Consider the following 6,146-nt stretch of genomic DNA (forward strand, 5'->3'; position numbering starts at 1 on the left):
ACTGAAAAATAGCTTCTATCTCAAGGCCATCAGACTGTTAAATAGCCATCACTAGCACATTAGAGGCTGCTGTCTATAGACATAGACTAGAAATCACTGGTCACTTTAAGAAATGGAACACTGGTCACTTTAATAATGTTTACATATCTTGCATTACTCATCTCATATGTATATACTGTATTCTAGAATACTGTATCTTAGTCCATGCTGCTCTGTCATTGCTCATCCATATATATATATATTCTTAATTCCATTCCTTACTTAGATTTGTGTGTATTTGGTAAATGTTGTGAAATTGTTAGATATTACTTGTTAGATATTACTGCACTGTCGGAGCTAGAAGCACAAGCATTTCACTACACCTGCAATAACATCTGCTAAACACATGTTTGTGACAAATAACATTTGATTTGATTTGATTTGAGATGGGCTGTTTGCAAAGATGTGAAAAGTTTGAGGGGGGCTTGACTTGTAGACAGTTTAGTGTATTGGTGATGTTGTTTTCTCAAGAGGGTATTGTGATTTCATAAATAACTTTGGCTGTCCTGGCTTGTTTCAAAGTCAGATGATGTTGAGCTTGAGCTTATTCCAGGCTGAAAGCTTTCATCCAATGAGTCTACAGGCTCTGTACTACTAAAGTTGGCGTCAAGGTCATTGTCATCAGCAGCAGCAGGAGTAACCTCTGTAGGACACACAGTAGTCAGTGATTAGCCAACATTTTACTACTTTGTCCCCATCAATACACACTCAAACAAGGTACTATATCCACCCACCCATTCATGTCAATAGATCATGCATACTAACCTTTACACACAATACCCACCCCCCAACCAACACCAGTCAGTCACCCACACCATCCCCTCCTTACTAATACCTCATTTTCTCCAATTTAGACTTCAAGCCTTGCATGAACAATCAACTAAGCCTCCATAATACAAAGAAAACTACAGAAGAAGTTGTAGCCTACTTGTAAACCCACCAACTATGACAACAAGACCTGCAGCATGTTTATGCCTAGCTCCAGTATATTTATTTGCGCATCACGGAATAATGGAAAGATTTAGTCAATTTTAGTACGATTTTAGAAGGTGAATTACACTAGCTCCTGGTGCTGAGCTTGATGTTGATGCCTCTGCAGATGTTGAATGGATCGGACTCTAAACAGAACACATTACGTTACATTTACATTTACATTTACGTCATTTAGCAGACGCTCTTATCCAGAGCGACTTACAAATTGGTGCATTCACCCTATAGCCAGTGGGATAACCACTTTACAATATATACAGTTTTTCTTTATTTATTTATTTTTATTTAAAAAAAAATTGGGGGGGTGGGGGGGAGAGCCTCCATGACACAGAGAAGAGCAGTCTCAGTTGAATGACCAGTCCTGAAACCTGACTGGTTTGGATCAAGAAGGTCATTCTGAGAGAGATAGCAAGAGAGTTGGCTAAAGACGGCACGCTCAATAGTTTTGGAAAGAAAAGAAAGAAGGGATACTGGTCTGTAGTTGTTGACATCAGTGGGATCGAGTGTTAGTTTTTTGAGAAGGGGTGCAACTCTCGCTCTCTTGAAGACGGAAGGGACATAGCCAGCGGTCAAGGATGAGTTGATCAGCGAGGTGAGGTAGGGGAGAAGGTCACCGGAGATGGTCTGGAGAAGAGAGGAGGGGATGGGGTCAAGCGGGCAGGTTGTTGGGCGGCCTGCAGTCACAAGTCGCAGGATTTTATCTGGAGAGAGAGGGGAGAAAGAAGTCAAAGCATAGGGTAGGGCAGTGTGAGCAGGACCAGCAGTGTCATTAGACTTAACAAACGAGGATCGGATGTCGTCAATCTTCTTTTCAAAGTGGTTGACGAAGTCATCCACAGAGAGAGAGGGGGGGGGGGGGGGAGGATTCAGCAGGGAGGAGAATGTGGCAAAGAGCTTCCTAGGGTTAGAGGCAGATGCTTGGAATTTAGAGTGGTAGAAAGTGGCCTTAGCAGCAGAAACAGATGAAGAAAATGTAGAGAGGAGGGAGTGAAAAGATGCCAGGTCGGCAGGGAGTTTAGTTTTCTTCCATTTCCGCTCCGCTGCCCGGAGCTCTGTTCTGTGAGCTCGCAATGAGTCATCAAGCCACGGAGCTGGAGGGGAGGACCGAGCCGGCCGGGAGGATAGGGGACACAGAGAGTCAAAGGATGCAGAAAGGGAGGAGAGGAGGGTTGAGGAGGCAGAATCAGGAGATTGGAGGGAGAAGGATTGAGCAGAGGGAAGAGATGATAGGATGGAAGAGGAGAGAGTAGTGGGAGAGAGAGAGCGAAGGTTGCGGCGGCGCATTACCATCTGTGTAGGGGCAGAGTGAGTAGTGTTGGAGGAGAGCGAGAGAGAAAAGGATACAAAGTAGTGGTCGGAGACATGGAGGGGAGTTGCAGTGAGATTAGTAGAAGAGCAGCATCTAGTAAAGATGAGGTCAAGCGTATTGCCTGCCTTGTGAGTAGGGGGGGACGGTGAGAGGGTGAGGTCAAAAGAGGAGAGGAGTGGAAAGAAGGAGGCAGAGAGAAATGAGTCAAATGTAGATGTAGGGAGGTTGAAATCCCCCAAAACTGTGAGGGGTGAGCCATCCTCAGGAAAGGAACTTATCAAGGCGTCAAGCTCATTGATTAACTCTCCAAGGGAACCTGGAGGGCGATAGATGACAAGGATATTAAGCTTAAATGGGCGAGTGACTGTGACAGCATGGAATTCAAATGAGGAGATAGACAGATGGGTTAGGGGAAAAATTGAGAATGTCCACTTGGGAGAGATGAGGATTCCTGTGCCACCACCCCTCTGACCAGATGCTCTCGGGGTATGCGAGAACACATGGTCAGACGAGGAGAGAGCAGTAGGAGTAGCAGTGTTTTCAGTGGTAATCCATGTTTCCGTCAGCGCCAGGAAGTCGAGGGACTGGATGTTAGCATAGGCTGGGATGAAGTCAGCCTTGTTGGCAGCAGAACGGCAGTTCCAGAGGCTGCCTGAGACCTGGAACTACAGGTGTGGGGTGCGTGCAGGGACCACCAGGTTAGAGAGGCAGCAGCCACGCGGTGTGAGGCGTTTGTGTAGCCTGTGCGGAGAGGAGAGAACAGGGATAGGCAGAGGCATAGTTGACAGGCTGTAGCAAATGGCTACAATAATGCAGAGGAGATCGGAATGAAATGAACTAAACATCTGGGAAAGGAGAGAGTAGGGCCTCCCTCACCAAAACTCCCAAATATAACTCACCCAACTTCCACCTCAGAAACTATAATTGTTTCACTGAACCACCCGAATAAAAACTCTCCCAACTTCCACTTTAGAAATTAGAATTGTTGTGAACTACAGGAATAGACTCAACTTACTTTATTCAGCTAGCTAACTATGACGCCATAGCTAACTAGCATGCTAGCATCCAATAACACACAGTTTAGCACCAATACTTGGTTACAACAAACTACCAATAGTGTGTTAACACACTAAACAGATAATTCGTGTCCGTGTCTAGTTCCTTTCATAACGCAGCAATAATTAAACGTTGGCTAGCTAGCACAAATATATTGTATTTAGCTGCTACAGTACAGCTAGCTGGTCGTGTTGGCTAGCTAGCAATGGCTGCTGTGTTGACTTTGTTTGAAAAACGGCGGCGCTGCGAACAAATGTAGCTGGCTAAAAGGATATTGTATCTAGTTGCTACCGTTGCTAATAGCTACTCGCCAGCTAGTCCAGGAGGTGAGTTAGCTAGCTAGCTAGCTTCGTGCTACACCCGGCACAGCCGAATACAATGCTAACCTACAATAACTACCCACAACAGCCCACGATGCCTACCTACAATACCTAACTACAATCTAAATACATAATTTAAGCCTTACTCGACAAAGCCCAAGCTATGTATAAAGCCAAACTTACCCGACGCCAGCTGTCTGGGTGGCAGACAAGAAGACATTTGTCTTCTGCAATCAGTAGCTGTAATTAAGTACAGTAGCTACTAACTACCTAACGTTAATGCCTCAGATAATGAGGTTAGAAAAACAGCTGAATGGTAGGTAGCTAGCTGGCTTAATTACAGGTACTCTTAAGCGTGAAATAACATTGGAAACAACTATCCACCGTTGCTAAAAGTTACCAGTAGCTACCTGCTAGCTAGCTAGCTTTATTGGTCCAGGTAGTGGGTTAGCTAGCCTCGTGCTTCGCCGGGCTCCGCCGTATACAATACTTACCTACAATAATTACCTACAATAACCTACAATAACTACCTAAATAAACTACCTACAATACCTAACTACAACTACCTACCTACAATCTAAATACATGGTTTAAGCTTTACTCAACACCATATAAGAAGCCAAGCTTACCTCCTGCTAGAGAAAACACAACCTCTCCCGACCACTGTTAGCTTCTGCAGTAGTACATTAGCTTGCAAAGTTACAAATCACATTGCCAGATAGCAGCTGGCTTACACTGATATGCTTTGGAAGGTCTAGCCAGCGTATTATGAAAGCTAACTAGCTAGATTTTGGTTTAGATAAACAAATGTAGTTCGCTAGTTAGCTAGCTAGGTAATGTTAGCAACGTCACTTCAGCTTGACTTCTTTTCTGCTGCGCTTATGTTAGCTGATCGGATGCCTTCCTCTTTGAAGTGAAGGGGTAAATCGATGGAATAGCATAATTTTTTCTACGTTTGACAACATGGCAACCCCATGAGTTGAGACTTCAATTCCGTTTCGAAATCCTTTGGCTGAAAGTGCTGGCTACATACACAGACATTTTGCAATTTCTCACATCAATTGGATACACCTCCACAGGGCGGTCCTCCACGTCCTGAAATCGCTATGAATTCTGGTTATTGTGATTTGCTTACAACAAGGAAATGTAGCTGGCCCGTTCCTACTGGTGAGATGCAGAAACTCTCACATTTGTATGACATATAGGATATGTTAATAACATATTAATGAACATATATTTATAGTGAAATAGAGCAGCGGTGAAATTTCCCTTTAATTCTATGTAAAAACTATGTTCTTTTTTTCTGCATATCTAAACATACCTCTTAAGCTGTCAGTATCCTCCTGACTGGTGTTTTTTATTTTTTAAAGAAACTAGATATGCTTCTCTGCATCTCTGCTCAAATCTGGGTAAAAGATTTAAAGGAATGTGAATCTTATTCAGTACATTTAGTTTTTCCTTGCTTTTCTAAAGTCTACCAACCTTGCCAGCAGGCATGCCAGCTAAGATAGTTAGACAAGCTAGCTACTCTAACTTGATTGACAGCCTAAAATTGCTTATTGGTAGCTAGTTATGAGTTTAGGAGATTGGGAACCTATCTGGGCTAACTAAAGCCAACTTCATTACATTTACATTTTAGTCATTTAGCAGACGCTCTTATCCAGAGCTTCATAAAATTGCTAAGTGGCTAGTAGTATTACAGAGAAAAAACAAACTAAAAAAAGTATCTCTCTCTTTCTATATATATATATATATCTACAGTACCAGTCAAAAGTTTGGACACACCTACTCATTCCAGGGTTTTTCTTTATTTTTACTATTTTCTACATTGTAGAATAATAGTGAAGACATCAAAACTATGAAATAACATATGGAATCATGTAGTAACCAGAGAAGTGTTAAACAAATCAAAATATATTTTATATTTGAGATTCTTCAAATAGCCACCTTTTGCCTTGATGACAGCTTTGCACACTCTTGGCATTCTCTCAACCAGCTTCATGAGGTAGTCACCTGGAATGCATTTAAATTAAAAGGTGTGCCTTGTTAAAAGTTAATTTGTGGAATTTCTTTCCTTCTTAATGCGTTTGAGCCAATCAGTTGTGTTGTGACAAGGTAGGGGGTTATACAGAAGATAGCCCTATTTGGACCAAGTCCATATTATGGCAAGAACAGCTCAAATAAGCAAAGAGAAACGACAGTCCATCATTACTTTAAGACATGAAGATCAGTCAATACGGAACATTTCAAGAACTTTGAAAGTTTCTTCAAGTGCAGTCGCAACAACCATCAAGCACTATTATGAAATTGGCTCTCATGAGGACCACCACAGGAATGGAAGACCCAGAGTTACCTCTGCTGCAGAGGATAAGTTCGTTAGAGTTACCTGCCTCAGAAATTGCAGCCCAAATAAATGCTTCACAGAGTTCAAG

Source organism: Coregonus lavaretus (genome assembly GCF_964263955.1).
Source record: "Coregonus lavaretus genome assembly, chromosome: 33".
Classification (NCBI taxonomy): Eukaryota; Metazoa; Chordata; class Actinopteri; order Salmoniformes; family Salmonidae; genus Coregonus; species Coregonus lavaretus.